Source organism: Tamandua tetradactyla, chromosome 8, assembly GCF_023851605.1.
Source record: "Tamandua tetradactyla isolate mTamTet1 chromosome 8, mTamTet1.pri, whole genome shotgun sequence".
NCBI classification, from domain to species: domain Eukaryota; kingdom Metazoa; phylum Chordata; class Mammalia; order Pilosa; family Myrmecophagidae; genus Tamandua; species Tamandua tetradactyla.
Window position 1 is genome coordinate 21,482,816 of NC_135334.1, and position 21,497 is coordinate 21,504,312.

Here is a 21,497-nt window from a genome sequence, read left to right on the forward strand (position 1 = left end):
ATTTAGGAATGCCTAGAGTGTATAATGATAGTGACTTAATGTACAAATTTTAAAAATGTTTTTGTATAAAGAAGAACAAAGGAATGTCATTACTGCTGGGTGCTGAAAACAGATGGTGATTGATATTTTTAAATTTTAACTTATGTGTGACTAAAGCAAAAAATGTTTATTTGGTACAAAATTCATATTTTGACTAGTGCATTTCCTAATACAAGTTATGTAGACAGCTTAATTGAACACCGTAAGTACATGGAACCTTGAGTAGGGCATGAGATTTTGTTGGTTTGTCCAGACTGATGCCCCAATAAATCCCAGAGTGATTTCAACAGTGAATAAAAAAATAAAAAAATAAAGCATTTGCAAAGTCCCATTTGGGGAATGGTGAGAAAGGGGGAAAATTCAAGTTCCCTAAGTTGAATTCTTGATATTCTCACAAGCAGTGGGGACAACCAAAGCAATAGACTGAGCCCCCAATCTTGGGGGTTGTTCATATGAAACTTAACTCCACAAAGGATAGGTCAAGCCTACTTAAAATTAGGCCTAAGAGTCACCCCCAAGAGAGCCTCTTTTGTTGCTCAGATGTGGCCTCTCTCTCCAGTCAACACAGCAAGCAAACTAATTGCCCTCCCCTTGTCTACATGGGACATGACTCCCAGGGGTATGGACCTTCCTGGCAACGTGGGACAGAAATCCTAGAATGAGCTGAGACTCAGCATCAAGGGATTGAGAAAACCTTCTTGACCAAAAGGGGGTAAGAGTGAAATAAGACAAAGTATCAACGGCTGAGAGATTCCAAACAGAGTTGAGAGGTTATCCTGGAGGTTATTCTTACGCATTAACAGATATCGCCTTCTTAGTCAAGATGTAATAGAGAGGCTGGAGGGAGCTGCCTGAAAATGTAGAGCTGTGTTCCAGTAGCCATGTCGCTTGATGATTGTATAATGATAAAGCTTTTGCAATGTGACTGTGTGAGTGTGAAAACCATTTGCCCGATGCTCCTTTTATCTACCTTATCAACAGACGAGTAAAACATAAGGACTAAAAATAAATAATAGGGGGAACAAATGTTAAAGCAAATTTAGATTGAAATGCCAATGATCAATGAAAGGGAGGGGTAAGGGGTATGGTATGTATGAATTTTTTTCTGTTGTCTTTTTGTTTCTTTTTCTAATTGAGGCAAATGTTCTAAGAAATTATCATGATGATGTATATGCAACTATGTGATGATAGTGTGAATTATTGATTATATATGTAGAGCAGAATGATCATAAGTTAAAAATGTTTGCATTTGTTTTATATTTTTTTAATTTAAAAATTAATTTAAAAATCATTTTTAAAAATGTGAAAAGACTGTGTTTTATTTTTCTAAAAAATTAATCTAAAAAATGGAAAAAAAATTTACCACCTTATTCTCTGGTCTTTGTCAGATCTATCAACATATTTCCCTCTCTTTCTTCTTAACCTTTAACTAACCATACTAATATTCTGCAATTCTGCACCCTCCTCCAAACCTCTTTCCTATGCCTTTTTTTTCAGCCAACAAAACTCCCTTTAGTATTTCTTGCAGAGCCTATCTCTTCTTAACAAACTCTCTCCACATTTGTTTATGAAAATTTGAATCTCCCCCTTACTTTTTTTTTTTGGTTTTTTATTTTTTTAATTTTTTTTTATTAACGGAAAAAAAAAATTAACACAACATTTAGAAATCATACCATTCTACATATGCAATTAGTAATTCTTAACATCATCACATAGATGCATGATCATCGTTTCTTAGTACATTTGCATCGGTTTAGAGGAACTAGCAACACAACAGAAAAAGATATAGAATGTTAATATAGAGAAAAGAAATAAAAGTAGTAATAATAGTAAAAAAAAAACCTTATAGCTCAGATGCAGCTTCATTCAGTGTTTTAACATGATTAGTTTACAATTAGGTATTATTGTGCTGTCCATCCTTGAGTCCTTGTATCTAGTCCTGTTGCAGAGTCTGTATCCCTTCAGCTCCAATTACCCATTATCTTACCCTGTTTCTAACTCCTGCTGGACTCTGTTACCAATGACATATTTCAAGTTTATTCTCGAATGTCCGTTCACATCAGTGGACCATACAGTATTTGTCCTTTAGTTTTTGGCTGGACTCACTCAGCATAATATTCTCTAGGTCCATCCATGTTATTACATGCTTCATAAGTTTATCTTGTCTTAAAGCTGCATAATATTCCATTGTATGTATATACCAGAGTTTGTTTAGCCATTCTTCTGTTGATGGACATTTTGGCTGTTTCCAACTCTTTGCAATTGTAAATAACGCTGCTATAAACATTGGTGTGCAAATGTCCGTTTGTGTCTTTGCCCTTAAGTCCTCTGAGTAGATACCTAGCAATGGTATTGCTGGGTCATATGGCAATTCTATATTCAGCTTTTTGAGGAACTGCCTAACTGCCTTCCACAGTGGCTGCACCACTTGACATTCCCACCAACAGTGGATAAGTGTGCCTCTTTCATCGCATCCTCTCCAGCACTTGTCATTTTCTGTTTTGTTGATAATGGTCATTCTGGTGGGTGTGAGATGATATCTCATTGTGGTTTTGATCTGCATTTCTCTAATGGCCAGGGACATTGAGTATCTCTTCATGTGCCTCTTGGCCATCCGTATTTCCTCTTCTGGTAGGTGTCTGTTCAAGTCTTTTTCCCATTTTGTAATTGGGTTGGCTGTCTTTTTGTTGTTGAGTTGAACAATCACTTTATAAATTCTGGATACTAGACCTTTATCTGATATGTCATTTCTACATATTGTCCCCCATTGTGTAGGCTGTCTTTCTACTTTCTTAATGAAGTTCTTTGATGCACAGAAGTGTTTAATTTTGAGGAGCTCCCATTTATTTATTTCTTTCTTCAGTGCTCTTGCTTTAGGTTTAAGGTCCATAAAACCGCCTCCAGTTGTAAGATTCATAAGATATCTCCCTACATTTTCCTCTAACTGTTTTATGGTCTTAGACCTAATGTTTAGATCTTTGATCCATTTTGAGTTAACTTTTGTATAAGGTGTGAGATACGGGTCTTCTTTCATTCTTTCACATATGGATATCCAGTTCTCTAGGCACCATTTATTGAAGAGACTGTTCTGTCCCAGGTGAGTTGGCCTGACTGCCTTATCAAAGATCAAATGTCCATAGATGAGAGGGTCTATATCTGAGCACTCTATTCGATTCTATTGGTTGATATATCTATCTTTATGCCAATACCATGCTGTTTTGACCACTGTGGCTTCATAATATGCCAGCATCGCGAGACCTCCAGCTTCGTTTTTTTTCCTCAAGATGTTTTTAGCAATTCGGGGCACCCTGCCCTTCCAGATAAATTTGCTTATTGGTTTTTCTAATTCTGAAAAATAAGTTGTTGGGATTTTGATTGGTATTGCATTGAATCTGTAGATCAGTTTAGGTAGGATTGACATCTTAATTATATTTAGTCTTCCAATCCATGAACACGGTATGCCCTTTCATCTATTTAGGTCTTCTGTGATTTCTTTTAGCAGTTTTTTGTAGTTTTCTTTATATAGGTTTTTTGTCTCTTTAGTTAAATTTATTCCTAGGTATTTTATTCTTTTAGTTGCGATTGTAAATGGGATTCGTTTCTTGATTTCCCCCTCAGCTTGTTCATTACTAGTGTATAGAAATGCTACAGATTTTTGAATGTTGATCTTGTAACCTGCTACTTTGCTGTACTCATTTATTAGCTCTAGTAGTTTTGTTGTGGATTTTTCTGGGTTTTCGACGTATAGTATCATATCGTCTGCAAACAGTGATAGTTTTACTTCTTCCTTTCCAATTTTGATGCCTTGTATTTCTTTTTCTTGTCTAATTGCTTTGGCTAGAACTTCCAAAACAATGTTGAATAATAGTGGTGATAGTGGACATCCTTGTCTTGTTCCTGATCTTAGGGGGAAAGTTTCCAATTTTTCCCCATTGAGGATGATATTAACTGTGGGTTTTTCATATATTCCCTCTATCACTTTAAGGAAGTTCTCTTGTATATCTTTTGAAGTGTTTTCAACAGGAAAGGATATTGAATCTTGTCAAATGCCTTCTCTGCATCAATTGAGATGATCATGTGATTTTTCTGCTTTCATTTGTTGATATGGTGTATTACATTAATTGATTTTCTTATGTTGAACCATCCTTGCATACCTGGGATGAATCCTACTTGGTCATGATGTATAATTCTTTTAATGTGTTGTTGGATACGATTTGCTAGAATTTTATTGAGGATTTTTGCATCCATATTCATTAGAGAGATTGGTCTGTAGTTTTCTTTTTTTGTAATATCTTTGCCTGGTTTTGGTATGAGGGTGATGTTGGCTTCATAGAAAGAATTAGGTAGTTTTCCCTCCACTTCGATTATTTTAAGAGTTTGAGGAGAGTTGCTACTAATTCTTTCTGGAATGTTTGATAGAATTCACATGTGAAGCCGTCTGGTCCTGGACTTTTCTTTTTAGGGAGCTTTTGAATGACTAATTCAATCTCTTTACTTGTGATTGGTTTGTTGAGGTCATCTATTTCTTCCTGAGTCAAAGTTGGTTGTTCATGTCTTTCCAGGAACCTGTCCATTTCATCTAAATTGTTGTATTTATTAGCGTAAAGTTGTTCATAGTATCCTGTTATTACCTCCTTTATTTCTGTGACGTCAGTAGTTATGACTCCTCTTCCATTTCTGATCTTATTTATTTGCATCCTCTCTCTTCTTCTTTTTGTCAATCTTGCTAAGGGCCCATCAATCTTATTGATTTTCTCACAGAACCAACTTCTGGTCTTATTGATTTTCTCTATTGTTTTCATGTTTTCAATTTCATTTATTTCTGCTCTAATCTTTGTTATTTCTTTCCTTTTGCTTGCTTTGGGATTAATTTGCTGTTCTTTCTCCAGTTCTTCCAAGTGGACAGTTAATTCCTGCATTTTTGCCTTTTCTTCTTTTCTGATAAAGGCATTTAGGGCAATAAATTTCCCTCTTAGCACTGCCTTTGCTGCGTCCCATAAGTTTTGATATGTTGTGTTTTCATTTTCATTCGCCTCTAGGTATTTACTAATTTCTCTTGCAATTTCTTCTTTGACCCACTTGCTGTTTAAGAGTGTGTTGTTGAGCCTCCATGTATTTGTGAATTTTCTGGCACTCCGCCTATTATTGATTTCCAACTTCATTCCTTTATGATCCAAGAAAGTGTTGTGTATGATTTCAATCTTTTTAAATTTGTTAAGACTTGCTTTGTGACCCAGCATATGGTCTATCTTTGAGAATGATCCATGAGCACTTGAGAAAAAGGTGTATCCTGCTATTGTGGGATGTAATGTCCTATAAATGTCTGTAAAGTCTAGCTCATTTATAATAATATTCAGATTATCTATTTCTTTATTGATCCTCTGTCTAGATGTTCTGTCCATTGATGAGAGTGGTGAATTGAAGTCTCCAACTATTATGGTATATGTGTCTATTTCCCCTTTCAGTGTTTGCAGTGTATTGCTCACGTATTTTGGGGCATTCTGGTTCGGTGCATAAATATTTATGATTGTTATGTCTTCTTGTTTAATTGTTCCTTTTATTAGTAGATAGTGTCCTTCTTTGTCTCTTTTAACTGTTTTACATTTCAAGTCTAATTTGTTGGATATTAGTATAGATACTCCTGCTCTTTTCTGGTTGTTATTTGCATGAAATATCTTTTCCCAACCTTTCACTTTCAACCTATATTTATCTTTGGGTCTAAGATGTGTTTCCTGTAGACAGCATATAGAAGGATCCTGTTTTTCAATCCATTCTGCCAGTCTATGTCTTTTGATTGGGGAATTCAGTCCATTAACATTTAGAGTTATTACTGTTTGGATAATATTTTCCTCTAACATTTTGCCTTTTGTATTATATATATCATATCTGACTTTCCTTCTTTCTACACTCTTCTCCATACCTCTCTCTTCTGTCTTTTCGTATCTGACTCTAGTGCTCCCTTTAGTATTTCTTGCAGAGCTGGTCTCTTGGTCACAAATTCTCTCAGTGACTTTTTGTCTGAGAATGTTTTAATTTCTCCCTCATTTTTGAAGGACAATTTTGCTGGATATAGGAGTCTTGGTTGGCAGTTTTTCTCTTTAAGTAACTTAAATATATCATCCCACTTTTTAGCTTCCATGGTTTCTGCTGAGAAATCTACACATAGTCTTATTGGGTTTCCCTTGTATGTGATGGATTGCTTCTCTCTCGTTGCTTTCAAGATCCTCTCTTTCTCTTTGACCTCTGACATTCTAACTAGTAAGTGTCTTGGGGAATGCCTATTTGGGTCTAATCTCTTTGGGGTACGCTGCACTTCTTGGATCTGTAATTTTAGGTCTTTCATAACAGTTGGAAATTTTTCAGTGATAATTTCTTCCATTAGTTTTTCTCCTTCTTTTCCCTTCTCTTCTCCTTCTGGGACACCCACAACACGTCTATTTGTGCGCTTCATATTGTCCTTGAGTTCCCTGATACCCTGTTCAAATTTTTCCACTCTTTTCCGGATAGTTTCTGTTTCTTTTTGGAATTCAGATGTTTCATCCTCCAAATCACTAATCCTATTTTCTGTCTGTTTAAATCTATCATTGTAGGTATCCATTGTTTTTTCCATCTTTTCTGCTTTATCCTTCACTTCCATAAGCTCTGTGATTTGTTTTTTCAGTTCTTCTATTTCTTCTTTTTGTTCAGTCCATGTCTTCTTCATGTCCTCCCTCAATTTATCGATTTCGTTTTTGAAGAGGTTTTCCATTTCTGTTCGTATATTCAGCATTAGTTGTTTCAGCTCCTGTATCTCATTTGAACTATTGGTTTGTTCCTTTGACTGGGCCATATTTTCAATTTTCTGAGCGTGATCCGTTATCTTCTCCTGGCGTCTGGGCATTTAGTCAGATTTCCCTGGGTGTTGGACCCCACAGGTTGAAAGATTTTTCTATGAAATCTCTGGGTTTTGTTTTTCTTATCCTGCCCAGTAGGTGGCGCTCGTGGCACACGTTTGTCTACGGGTTCCACCAGTGAAAGTTGCTGTGGGTCCTTTAACTTTGGAAAACTCTCGCCATAGGGGAGGTTCGGCAGCCGAAGCGTCTTGGAAGAGTGTCAGCCGGCCCGGGGGTCCGAACGTGGGGAGGGTCGCCGGCCACCGCAGCACGGGAAAGAGCCCGACCAAATTTCCTAGTTGGCCCGGGGCGCCAAGCGTGGCGGGAGGGCGCCAGCTGCCGCACCCCGGGAGAATGCACTGTTCCCAGCCAGACCAGGGAGTCACGTGTTTGGAAGGGACCCCCTGGTCACCATTCTCCGCAGTCTGGGGATTTCCGACCCAACTCTCTCAGTTGGTCCGGGGGGCCTTGCGTGGTGGGGGCGCCAGCCGCCGCGGCCCAAGGGGACCGCCTGCCCAATTCTGCCAGCTGGCCTGGGAAAGAGGAAGGGAGGGACTCCGGCCGCTTGCCGTCCCGCCCGGGAAAGCCCGCGCCCCTCGGCGATCTCACCAGAGCTGGTTCTCCCAGACAGTTAGCCGTTCCAGGATGGGGTACGCCGTCCCTTTGATCTCCGTCGTGGCTCTGGGAGCTGCTCTGTATTGTCTCCACTCCCCCAGTAGCTGTTCTGGAGGAGGAAAGGTGAGGGTGGCAAGGCTGTCGAGGCCGGTGGCGGAGGAGCCGGTGAAGGCGGAAGAGGCTGCTCAGGTGATGCTCCCTAAGGACACCTACACCCCAGGATTTTCATTCTAAGCGACCCGCAAATAGCGCTTAGCCCTCCCCCACAACAATAGGTCCCAGACCGCCAGTTTGACAGTACTCCGTGTACTTCCCCTCAGCAGCTCCAGGTGGCGCTGTGCCCTCAGGGCTATCCCCTTCCTTCTCGGACACAAATGCACAACAACTATATCTAGCTAGTCTGGTCCTCTCCCTTACTTTTGAAGGACAACTTTACTGGATAAAGACTTCTTTGCTGGAAATTTTTCTCTTTCAGAATCTTAAATATAAAATACCACTACTTTCTTGCATCAATGGTGCATGTTGAATCCAAACTCAGTCTTACATGGTTTCCCTTGTATGTGGTGAATCACTTTTCTCTTGCTGCTTTCAGGTCTTTCTGCTTCTCTTGAGCATCTGAAAGAGACTGATTAGCATGTATCTTAGAATAGTCCTATTTGGATTTATTCTACTTGGAGTTCATTTTGCTTCTTTGGTTTGCATATTTATATCTTTTATAAGGATTGGGAAGTTTCCCCAAATTATCTCCCCAAATAATATTCCTAGCCCTTTTCTATTTTTCTAGGACACTAATGGTTCCTATAATTTTATTCTTCCTGTTTTCCATATTTCCCTGAGAACCAATTCAAATTTTCCCATCTGTTTTCACCATTTGTTCTTTTGCGCATTCAAATTCAGTTGTCCTGTCCTTTAGTTCACTTATTATTTCTTTTGCCTCTTCAAATCTGCTTTTGTGTGTCTCTACTATATTTTTACGTTGATATAGAATATCTTTCATTTCCATAAGCTCTGCTGTTTCTCTATTCATTCTTTTAAATTCTTCTTTATGCTTTTTTAGTGCCTTCTTGATATCCTTTATATCTTTAGCCAACCCACTGAACTTATTTAGGAAATTTGTATGAACATATTTCATTAGGTATTCCAAATTCTGTGTTTTCTTTGATGTTTTACTTTGGTCATATGGCTGGGCCACGTTTTCTTGCATCTTCATGTGCTTTGTGATTTTCTGCTGCCTTTGAGGGATTTGATTATCTTGATAAGGCTATTTTGGAAGCTGATTTGTCTCCCGCATTTAAAATTTTGTAGTTGCTTGGGTTTGCACTCAAGGACCTCAGACAGGAAGCACAACTCTAATTGAAGATCTTCTAAAAGCTAGGCCGAAAGGAAGTTTACCAGACTGCACTTACCATGTCTTTCTAGTAGATGGTGCTCTCTGGCCACCTCTTCCCTCAGGCCCAACTTTCCATGACTAAGTTAGCCAGCCCAGCTGGGACCCAACCAGGTGCAAATTCAGTCAAACCTCTGGTCTCCATAAGCACTGGAAGCCGCCAACACCTAGGCAAGGGGTTGGACAGTGTGCACCTCAGCAGAGAATCCACTTTTGAGCACAATGGAACTGGTGGTCACCAGGATCCCATGTGGAATGACCTTGGGCTGTCAGACTCAGTATTTAAACTCCCTCTACCCAAAGCCAGCATGGGAGTGCCTGGTGGAACAGTACCACTCACTTCCGCATCCCAGCATCTCTACTCATGCACTCTGTGAGCCCTCTGAGGCTCCATGGAGAAAGGACTAGAGAGTCTCTTTCACTGGCCAACTGTCAGCTCAGCTCTGCTGTGTCCCTCGCCTCCTTTCAAGGGGAGGGCCCCCCCATTCTCAGCCAAAACCAGGAGCCCAGAGCAGCCTGACTCAGAAGTGGGGGAGTAGACACCATGCTCTGCAAGATCTCTGTGCACAGGTATACCATGACTGCTGGCGTCTGGATTCCCGACATGGAACTGAGAGGGAAGATCTCTCAAGCTGATACAACAATGCGAGTGCAGAAGCGTGGCACTCTTTGTCTCCTGCTCTGGCCTGCATGTTGCAACCGCCCCAGGTGTAGATAAACTCACCCCATCCTCTCAAACATTAATTTATCAGCTTTTTCATCCAGGTCCTCCCTATATAATGCAGAAGTCACTTTCCCAGAAGTCAAAACTTATTATTTCTTGTAATTGAAGTAGTATGATGCTGTTTCAAAAACAGACAAATACTAAATGGAGGAGAAGAGACCCCAGACATATACCCATACAAGTATGGAAATTCAGTCTCAGAAGTGGTATTACAAATCAAAATTCAAAAGAAGAATGACAGGAAAACTGGTTATCTATACAGAAAAGAATAAAATTAGGTCTCTCATACATTACATTAAAATAAATTTCATATGAATTAAAAAACCTCGAGATGAGGAGAAAAAAGCACACTTTCAGGGAAAAAAAGCAAAATTATTTAGTTGAATTTCATGATATCAGAGAGAAAGGATTTTTAAAACAAGACACAAAAGCACAAATCATAAACAGACTTATTAGTCTGTCAACACCAATATTTTAAAGTTATGCTAATTTATAAAAAAGATTGTTGAACTACTTTTATTTTTCTCCATTTGACTTGTAAAACATCAATGCACTTATCTGTTTTTGCCTTCCTGGTAAAATGCACCTTTTATCAACACTTCTTGCCTTTAAGTCTACTTTCATGAATTAGTACTTGCATAGTATCTTTTCTTATTCTTTTCTTGTCAATATTTTTACATGCACATTAAATGTGTTATTCTTTGTAAACAACATATAACTGGTTTCCTTTCAAATCATTGAGAAGATCTTTAACTTTTCTTAAATAATTTGATCTGTTTTACTGTTGATATATTATGAAATCACCATCTTTATAGGTCAAATACTGACAATATCATCTGGTTCAACTTAATGAGTTCTTTTTTTTAATTTTTTGTTAATTAAAAAAAATTACAAGAAACACAAACATTCCCAACACATACACTCAGCAATTCACAATATCATCACATAGTTACATATTCATCATCATGATCATTTTCTAGAACATTAGCATCAATTCAGAAAAAGAAATAAAAAGACAACAGAAAAATATAACAAACAGAAAAAAAAAATTTTACATGCCATACCCCTTACTGATCCCTTTCATTGATCACTAGCATTTCAAACTAAATCTATTTTAACATTTGTTCCCCCTATTATTTATTTTTATTCCATATGCTCCTCTCATCTGTTGACAAGGTTGATAAAAGGAGCATTAGACACAAGGTTTTCACAATCACGCAGTCACATTGTGAAAGCTGTATCATTACACAATCATTTTCAAGAAACATGGCTACTGGAACACAGCTCTACAGTTTCAGGCAGTTCCCTCCAGCCTCTCCATTACATCTTGGATAACAAGGTGATATCTACTTAATGCATAAGAATAACCTCCAGGATAACCTCTCAACTCTGTTTGGAATCTCTCAGCCATTGACACTTTGTCTCATTTCACTCTTTCCCCTTTTGGTTGAGAAGGTTTTCTCAATCCCTTGATGTTGGGTCTCAGCTCATTCTAGAGTTTTTCTCTATCCCTTAATGCTGAATCTCAGCTCATTCTGGGATTTCTGTCCCACGTTGCCAGGAAGATCCACACCCCTGGTAGTCATGTCCCACGTAGACAGGGGGAGGGTGGTGAGTCTGCTTGCTGTGTTGGCTGGAGTGAGAGGCCACATCTGAGCAACAAAAGAGGTTCTCTTGGGGGTGACTCTTAGGCTTAATTTTAAGTAGTCTTGACCTATCCCCTGTGGGGTTAAGTTTCATATGAACAAACCCCAAGACTGGGGGCTCAGCCTTTAGCTTTGGTTGTCCCCACTGCTTATGAGAATATCAAGAATTCAACCTGGGAAAGTTGAGTTTTCCCCCGTTCTCACCATTCCCTGTAGGGGACTTTGCAAATACTTTTCCACTCACTGATCAAATCACTCTGGGATTCATCAGGGCATCACCTGGACAAACCAACAAAATCTCATGTCCTATACAAAGTTCCATGTACTTAAGGTGTTCAATCAACTATCTACATAAGTTATACTAGAAGATGCACTAGTCAAAGTATAGGTTTGTACCAAATAAACATTTTTTGCTTTAGTCTCACACATTAGTTGAAATTTTTAAATATTAAGTACCATCTATTTTTAGCACACTGCAGGAATGACATTCTTTTGTTCTTCCTCATGCAAAAACATTTTTTTAATTTGTACATTTAGTCACTATCATTATACACTCTAGGCATTCCTAGATTACACCATCTCAATCTTTATCGTCTATCTTTCTTTGTGATCTTATTTATGCCCCAGCCCTCCTCCCTCTATCATTCTCATATGCAGCTTCATTCAGTGTTTTAACATAATTGTATTAGTTAGGTAATACTGTGCTGTCCATTTCTGAGTTTTTATATTCAGTCCTGTTGCACAATCTGTATCCTTTCAGCTCCAATTACCCGATATCTTACCCTATTTCTATCTCCTGATGGTCTCTGTTTCCAAGGAAATATTCCAAGTTTATTCACTAATGTCAGTTCATATCAGTGAGATCATACAGTATTTGTCCTTTTGGTTTTGGCTAATCACACTCAGCATAATGTTTTAAGGTCCATTCATGTTGTTACATACTTCATAACTTTATTCTGTCTTACAGCTGCATAATATTCCATCTTATGTAAATGCCACAGTTTGTTTAGCCAACTGTCTGTTGATGGACATTACTTAATAAGTTCTGATCCTCATAATGAATAACAGAATATTATGTCTCTCGCCTGTTCTATGGTCCTTTTTTTGCCATCTTTTGGTTTAAACATTTTTAATTTTTCTACTTTTCTCCTCCATTAGCCTGTCAACCACAGCTTCTATTACAGTTCTTTTAGTGGTTTTGTTACAGATTTTTTATTTATGTTAACATGTATATTTTAACATGAGATTTTAACATGTATATCTTTGACAGATGAAATCTAATATAAATCAGTGTTACAATTACCCTGAAAACACAAGGATCTTGGAACGCTGACGCCATTAATTCTCCTATTAACTTATGGCTATTACTACCATATACATTTCCATACATTTTTTAAAGCTCAAAAGTCATCATCATCACTATCACCATAATAAACAGTCAACAGTCATTTTAATTTACTCATATATCTTCCCTTTCCAGTGTTCTTCATCCCACCTGGAATTGTTTTCCTTCAGCCAGAAGAACATCTTTTAGTATTTCCTTTGGGGTAGGTCTACTAGTTACAAATTCTTTCAATATTTGTTTGTCTGAAAACATGATTGTTTTGCATATACTTTTAAAGGATATTTTCACTAGACAAAGACTGGCAATTATTTTCTGTCAGCACTTTAAAGCTATTATTTCATGCCTTCTCGATGCTACAACCTCTGTTGAAAAGTCAGGCTGTCAGTCTTATTGATACTTATTTGAAGATAAATGTCTTTTATTCTCTGGTTCCTTTTAAGATTTCTCTATCGCAGGTTTTCCAGCAGTTTTACTATGATGTACCTACGTGTAATTTTCTTTGTGTTTATCCTGCTCGATGTTTATAGAGCTTCTTTAATTTATGGCTTGATAACATTCATCAGTTTTGGAAAATTCTCAGCCATCTTCTCATCAAATATTGTTATCTCCCTTTCTCCTTGTCCTTTTTTAGGCCTTCAATAACATATATGTAAGACCTTTTCACCATTACTTCCCATAACCCATATAGTTTTTTCAGTATTTTCCACCCTTTTCTTTCCCAATGGTTCAGTCTGGATTTTTCTCTTCCGACTTATCTTCCACCTTATTAAATCGCTCTTCAGCTATAATTACAATGTTAAATTCATCCACTGAGTTCTTAATAATCAGCTCTGCCTCTCAGTTCTGCAATTTCATTTCTTACTTTTTTAACATCTCAAACCTATGTCAAAATGACCAATTTTTATTTACATCTTCTAACATATAAATTACAGATACATTTTAAAGTCCCAAGACTGATGACTCAATTATCCATATCCCCTATGGGTATGTCTGGATTTTCAGTTCTACTGTTGGCTTTAAGTTGCATCTTGTCTTTCCACATGCCCAAGTTACTGTTAGTAAATGCCAGATGTAACAAATAAAAATTGAAGAGGGTGGTACAATGCTCACCTTCCATGAGGGCAGGTTCAATTCCCTGACCATGCACCCCTCCCCCCACCAAAAAAAATTAGAGAGAAGCTGAAGGTATGGATGATAGTACTCAGAAAGAATTTACTTTTGCTTCTAGCAGGCAGCTAGGCCGGGGACACTAGAAATCCCAGATCATCTTAATACAATTCGGGACTGAGAAAATTCAAAGCTAGACCTTAGTCCCTGTAAAGACTGCTATACTTCTTTTTCACCCTTATGCCTAGATGTAGGCCCTCAGGGACCCTGTGCCAGTTTGAAATGATGTATGTACCCTGGAAAAGCCATGTTTTAATCATAATCCCATTTTGTAAAGGCAGCCATTTCTTCTAATCCCTATTCAGCACTGTATGTTTGAAACTGTAATTAGATCATCTCCCAGGAGATGTGATCTAATCAAGAGTGGTTGTTAGGCTGGATTAAATGGAGGCATGTCTTCATCCATTTGGTTAGGTCTTGATTAGTTTACTGGAATCTATAAAAGAGGAAACATTTTAGAGAAAGCAAGAGATTTGGAGAGAGCAAAGAATGCTGCAGCACCACGAAGCAGAGAGTCCACGAGCCAGCAACCTTTGGAGTTGAAGAAAAATGCCTCTCGGGGAGCTTCACGAACCAGAAGCCAGGAGAGAAAGCTAGCAGATAACGCTGTGCTCATCATGTGCCTTTCCAGCTGAGAAAGAAGCCCTGACTATGTTCAGCCATGTGCCTTCTCACTGGAGAGAGAAACCCTGAACTTCATCGGCCTTCTTGAACCAAGGTATCTTTCTCTGGATGCCTTTGATTGGACATTTCTATAGACTTGTTTTAATTGGGACATTTTCTTGGCCTTAGAACTATTAACTAGCAACTTAATAAATTCCCTTTTAAAAAGCCATTCTGTTCTTGGTGTGTTGCATTCTGGCAACTAGCAAACTAGAACAGACCCAATCCCCAAACTTAGGGTTTTCAAGGACTGTTCATCTTGCCAGGCTTAATTCCAATTCTTTACTCTTCTTGACATGAGTACTGAAAAATCTATTCAGTCTCTCACCTTTCACTTTAAGAACAAGCAGTAATCTAACAGGGCACGGCAGCCTCTAACATTAGGTTCACCTCAGAGTATCCCTCATCTTCCAGAACTTAGCCTTATAACTTCCCACTGCTTGATAGCTCTCCAATGCCTTTTAGCTTCTCTATTTGTTATCAGTGGTACATTTGATTCAAAATAACATCTTAACAACATTGATGAAAGAAGATTTCTGATATCCTATTTTTTTCAGCTTTTCTTTTTATTAAGAGAAATTGCGGGTTTACACAACAGTCACGCATAAAATACAAGAGTCCCATATAACACCCTACCACCAACACCTTGCATTAGTATAGAAAGTTTGTTACAATCAATGATAGCACAATTTTTAAATTGTACTATCAAAGTCCATGGTTTAACTTAGGGTTCCCTGTTTGTGACATCATTCATGGATTTTTTCAAAAATGTTTATTCTGTGGCTATTATTCAGGAAAAAGAAACACAACAAGCATTGGCGAGAATTGGAGACATAGGATTCCTCCTACATCGTTGAAGAAAATGTAAAATTGTGCAGCCACTATGGAAAACAGTTTAGCAGTTCCTCAGAAAGTTAAGTATAGAATTATCATATGACCCAGTAATGCCACTTCTAGGGATACACCCAAAATAATTGAAAGCAAGGATTCGAACAGATACTGCACACCAATGTTCATACCGGAATTATTCACAATTGCCAAAAGATGGAAGCAACCCAAACATGCATCAACAAATGAATGGATAAACAAAATGTGGTACATGCATACAATGTGATATTATTCATCCATAGAAAGAAATGAAGTTCTGATGCATGCAACAACATGATGAACTTTGAAGACATCAGGTTGAGTGAAATAAACCAGATTAAAAGGGCAAATACCGTATGGCCTCACTTAGATGAAATAATTAGAATATGCATATTCACAGAGTCAGAAATTTTTTTAAAATTTTAATTAAATTTAAAAATTTTTTTAAAAGCATTTAAAGCTTTTATATATAGTTACATAATCATCTTCAAGAACCAAGGCTGCTGGATTACAGCTTAACAGTTTCACATATTCCTCTCTAGCTACTCCAAAACACCAAAAACTGAAAAGGATTATCTGTACACTGCATGAGAATAACCTATAGAATGACCTCTTGCCTATTTGAAATCTCTCAGCCACTTAATTTTGAAACTTAATTTTGTTTCACTTCTCTTCACCCTTTTGGTCAAGAAGGCTTTCTTAATCCCACGATGCCAGTTGCCTGTTTTTTAATTATCAGGGGCAGGATTTGGGATGGCGGAATGGAGAAGTAACACTTAACTGATACAGTTTCTGTTTGGGGTGATGGAAACGTTTTGGTAATGGTTAGTGATAACAGTAACACAGCATTGTGATGCAATTAACCATGGAATTATATACTTGAAAATGGTTAAAACTGGAAATTTTATATTACATATCTGTTATCACAACAAAAACTTTAAAAAAAACATAGTATTGCATAATACAAAGAATGAATCCTAATGTAAACTATGTACTATAGCTAATAATATAATTATCATAATACTGGTTCATCAATTGTAACAAAGGTAACATACTAATACAAAATGTTAATAAGGGAGATATGAGTGATTTTTCTGCAAACCTTCAACTGCTTTAATAAAAAAGAAAAAAATTTTAAAAGCATTTAAAGATTTAAAAAAAGTTTACTCTGTTACATATATACAATCTAACACTTCCCCTTTTAATCATATTCAGATATATACTTCAGTAATATTAATTACATTCACAGTGTTTTGCTGCGAATATCACCACCATTCATTACAAGAACATTTCCATTACAAACAGGACCCTGTATATTTTAAGGCTTACTTTCCCATTCCCTGTCCCCAACCTCTCCAGTGGTAACCTATATTCTAGATTTGACTCTATGAGTTTGCTTAATCTAATTATTTCAAAACAATCAGATCATATAGTATTTGTCCCTTTATGTCTGTCTTACTTCACTCAACATAATGTCTTCAAGATTCATCCCTGGGTGGGCCACAGTGGCTCAGTGGCAGAGCTCTCGCCTGCCATGCCAAAGACCTGGGTTCGGTTCCTGGAGCCTACCCATGCAAAAAAAATTAAAAATAAAAAAAGTAAGATTCATCCCTGCTGTCACATGTATCAGGACGTCATTGCTTTGTATGGCTGAATAATATTCAACTATATGTATATAACACATTTTATTTATCTGTTCATCAGTTGATGGGCACGTGGGTTGCTTCCCATCTTTTGGCAGTGTGAATAATGCAACTATGAATATCAGTGTGAGAATATCTGTTCAAGTTCCTAATTTCAATTCTTTTGGGTATATACTTCATAGTGGGATTAGCAGATCAGATGGTAGCTCTATATTTAACTTGCTGAGGAATGACCAAACTGTCTTCCACAGAAGCTGCACCATTTTACACTGTCATCTGCAATGAACAAGTATTCCTATTTCTCCACATCTTCTCCAATACTTGTTATTTTCCATTTTTTTAATAGTAGCTATTCTATTATTTTGAGAAGAGATTTCATTGTGAGAAGATATTTCATTGTGGTTTTGATCTGCATTTCTCTAATGGCTAATGACATTGGGCATCTTTACATATGCTTTCTGGCCATTTGCATATCTTCTTTGCAGAGATGTCTCTTCCAGTCTTTTCCCCAATTTTTGTTCATGCAATTTTATTGAAATATACTGTATATTCACATACCATATAATCATCCAAAGTGTACAATCAATGGTTTACAGCATCATCATGTGGCTGTGCATTCTTTATCACAATCGATTTTTGAACATTACTCGAAGAAAAGTAAAAAAGAATAAAAATTAAAATAAAAGTAAAAAAGACCACCTCAAACATCTTATCCTCTCCCCCCCATTATTTATTTACTTTTTTGTCTTTATTTTCTTACTCATCTGTCCAAACACTGAATAAGAGGAGTGTCAGTCACAAGGTTTTCACAATCACAAGATCATTTTGTAATAGCTATATAGTTATATAATCATCTTCAAGAACCAAGGCTGCTGGATTACAGCTTAACAGTTTCACATATTCCTCTCTAGCTACTTCAAAACACCAAAAACTGAAAAAGGGTTATCTGTACACTGCATGAGAATAACCTATAGAATGACCTCTTGCCTATTTGAAATCTCTCAGCCACTTAATTTTGAAACTTAATTTTGTTTCACTTCTCTTCACCCTTTCAGTCAAAAAGGCCTATTAATCCCACGATGCCAGTTGTCTGTTTTTCAACTGGGTTGCTTGTCTTTTTGTTGCTAACTTGAAGAATTTCTTTATATACTCTAGATGTTAATCCTTTATCAGATATTTGGTTTCCAAATATTTTCTCCCATTGTGTAAGGTGACATTTTACTTTCATCATAAAGTCTTTTGAGGAGCTCTGGAAATATGGCAGAGTGTGGTGAATTAAATTCACTGGTTTGGAGTAGTCATGGGGGGTTTCGGAGATTCTTGGGGAAGAGAGAGGCAGGAGGATCAGGGCAGGGAAAGTAGGGTGGGTTGAACTGGCAGTGATCCCTGCTGGGTGGTAGAAAGCAATGCACAGGGAGGTGTGGATCAGAGGGAAGTGACCTCCCTCCACTCCAGGCTGCCCCAGCTGTTAGCTAGAGAAATCTCCCTGGGCAGCAGGAGGCTGGCAGCACCCATAGGAAATGTGGAGGCAGGCTTGACCACCCACAGCAAAGAGCCAGGCCCATGCATGCTGGCAGCAGTTGCCCAGCTGGGCACTGCCATAGGGCACCAGTGCTGCAGGTCATCTACCTCCCCCAGATACTGCTGTCAGTACCCACAACGTGCACCATGACCAACTTCCCCCACCACAGTGGACCAGAGAAGCTCCCACTCCAGCCACACACATTGGCTTTGTGGTTGGCTGCTGTACAATTCAAGAGGGGCAGGCACGAGGGAAGGAGATACCTCAGGACCCCCACCTACTGGTGAGAAGCAGTAAGTGCAAGTGGGCAAACTCCCAGGATAGGGTTTTTTTTGGATTTTTCCCTTTTTCTGTCTTTTTAAATATAACTTTTCTCTATACATTTTTTATTAGTAGTATTACTGCTAATTTTATTTATATTTATATTTATATTTTTCTATATGTTTATGTTTTTCCTAATTTTTAACTTTTTTTTAAACATAACAACATACAAAAACAAACATTCTTATCATATGATCACTCCATTCTTGGTATCAATAACTCACAATATCATCACATAGTTGTATAGTCATCACCATGATCATTTCTTAGAACATTTGCATCAATTCAGAAAAGAAATAAAAATAAAAATGAAAAACTCTCATACATACCATACCCCTTACCCCTCCCTCTCATTGGTTGCTAGTATTTCCATATACCCAATATATTTTAGCCTTTGTTTCCCCCATTTTATTCTATACCCCTTATCACTCCCTTTCATTGATCACTAGCATTTCAATCTACCAAATTTATTTTAACATTTGTTCCCCCTATTATTTATTAAATCCCTATGTTTTACTCATCTGTCTATACCGGTAGACAAAAGGAGTATCAGACACAAGGTTCTGACAATCACACAGTCACACTGTGAAAGCTATATCATTATACAATCATCTTCAAGAAACATGGCTACTGGAACACAGCTCTACATTTTCAGGCAGCTCCCTCCAGCCTCTCCATTACATCTTGACTAACAAGGCGATATCTATTTGATGCATAAGAATAACCTCCAGGATAACCTCTCAACTCTGCTTGGAATCTCTCAGTCACTGACACTTTATTTAGTCTCATTTCAGTCTTCCCCCTTTTGGTCAAGAAGGTTTTCTCAATCCCTTGCTGCTGAGCCCCAGCTCATTCTAAGATTTCTGTCCTATGTTGCCAGGAAGGTCCACACCCCTGAGAGTCATGTCCCACATAGAGAGGGGGAGGGCAGTGATTTTGCTTGTCATGTTGGCTGAGAGAGAGAGGCCACATCTGAGCAACAAAAGAGGTTTTCTTGGGGGTGATTCTTAGGTCTAATTTTAAGTAGGCTTGACCCATCCTTTGTGGGGTTAAGTTTCACATAAACAAACCCCAAGATTGTGGATTCAGCCTATTGCTTTGGTTGTCCCCACTGCTTGTGAGAATATTAAAAATTCTCCACTTGGGAAAACTTAATTATCCCCCTCTCACCATTTGCAAATACTTTTTTACTCAACTGCTCAAATCACTCTGGGATTTACTGGGGCATCACTCTGGACAAACCTACAAAAATCTCATGCCCTACTCAAGGTTCCATGTACTTATGGTGTTCAATTAAGCTGTCCACATAAGTTATACTAGGAACTGCAGTAATATAAAATATAAATTTTGTACCAAATAAACACTTTTTTGCTTTAGTCTCACACATAAGTTAAAATTTTTAAATATTAATTACCATCTATTTCAACACCCAGCAGTAATGATATTACTTTGTTCTTTCTCATGCAAAAACATTTTTAAATTTGTACATTTAGTCACTATCATTATACACTCTAGGCATTCCTAGATTATACCATCTCAGTCTTTATTGTCTATTTTTCTTTCTGATTTCATTTGTACCCCCAGTCTTCCTCCCTCTATCATTCTCACATTCAGCTTCATTCACTGTACTAATGTTATTGTATTACAGTTAGATAGTATTCTGCTATCCATTTCTGAATTTTTACAATCAGTCCTGTTGCACAATCTGATCCCCTACAGCTCCAATTACCCAATATCTACCTTATTTCTATCTCCTGATGGTCTTTGTTTTAGCTGAAATTCTTCAAGTTTTATTTCTTATATTTTATTTTTTTAACCTTATGTTATTATTATTACATTTTTTATTATTTTCTCTTTCTCCTGTGGGCTTCAGTCTGAGTTCATTCCAAATATATCATGGGGTGTATCCTTCTGACTTCGGGGCCTACTACTGTTGAAATGTGTTATTTTTTTTTTCATGTTTGTTCTATTATTATTTTCTTTTATTCTAATTGTTTTATTATTTTATTGGCAGAGGTGCATAGGCCGGGAATCGAGGCTGGGTCTTCTGCATAGCAGACGAGCATTCTACTACTGAAATATTCACGCACCCTCAGTAGAACTGTACATAGATCCATGGGATTTGGGCCTTGGCTTGATGGGAAATTACTAAAAAACGAAGTGCAAAAGAAAACCTTCAACAAAAAAAACAATTAATAAAAAACTTTAGATACATGAAAGAAATTAACCTGCTATAAAATAACCTTACAAAGCTAATCAAATGCCCCAAACAAACAGAAAATCACAAAGCACATGAAGATCCAAACAGAAATGGCTAAGCCAAACGTCCAAATCAAAACTCCAGAGGGAACCCAGAATATGGAACAACTATCTAATATTTATAAAAAAATACAGGATATCCAAAGACGCTAGAAAAGTAGGGAAAAAAGAATTCGAATAGAAAAATGAGCAATCTCACAGAAATGAAAGATACAGTAGACCAAATTAAAAAATACTAGCCACATGATAGCAGTTTCAAAGAAGCAAAAGGAGGAATAAGTGAGCTAAAAGACAGAACAACTGAACTACAGCACACAAAAGAACAAATGGCAAAAAAAAAAGATGGAAAAAATGGAATGGGACCTTAGGAAAATGACGGACAACAAGAGGCATGCAAATATAAGAATAACTGGTGTCCCAGAAGAAG

The 21,497-nt window shown here is 37.5% G+C and overlaps 1 protein-coding gene across 2 annotated transcripts in view; it reads right to left on the bottom strand.

The window, feature by feature from the left end:
- Window positions 1–21,497, bottom strand: part of CBL (Cbl proto-oncogene) — a 179,965-nt gene that overhangs the window by 123,661 nt on the left and 34,807 nt on the right. The window lies entirely within an intron of this gene.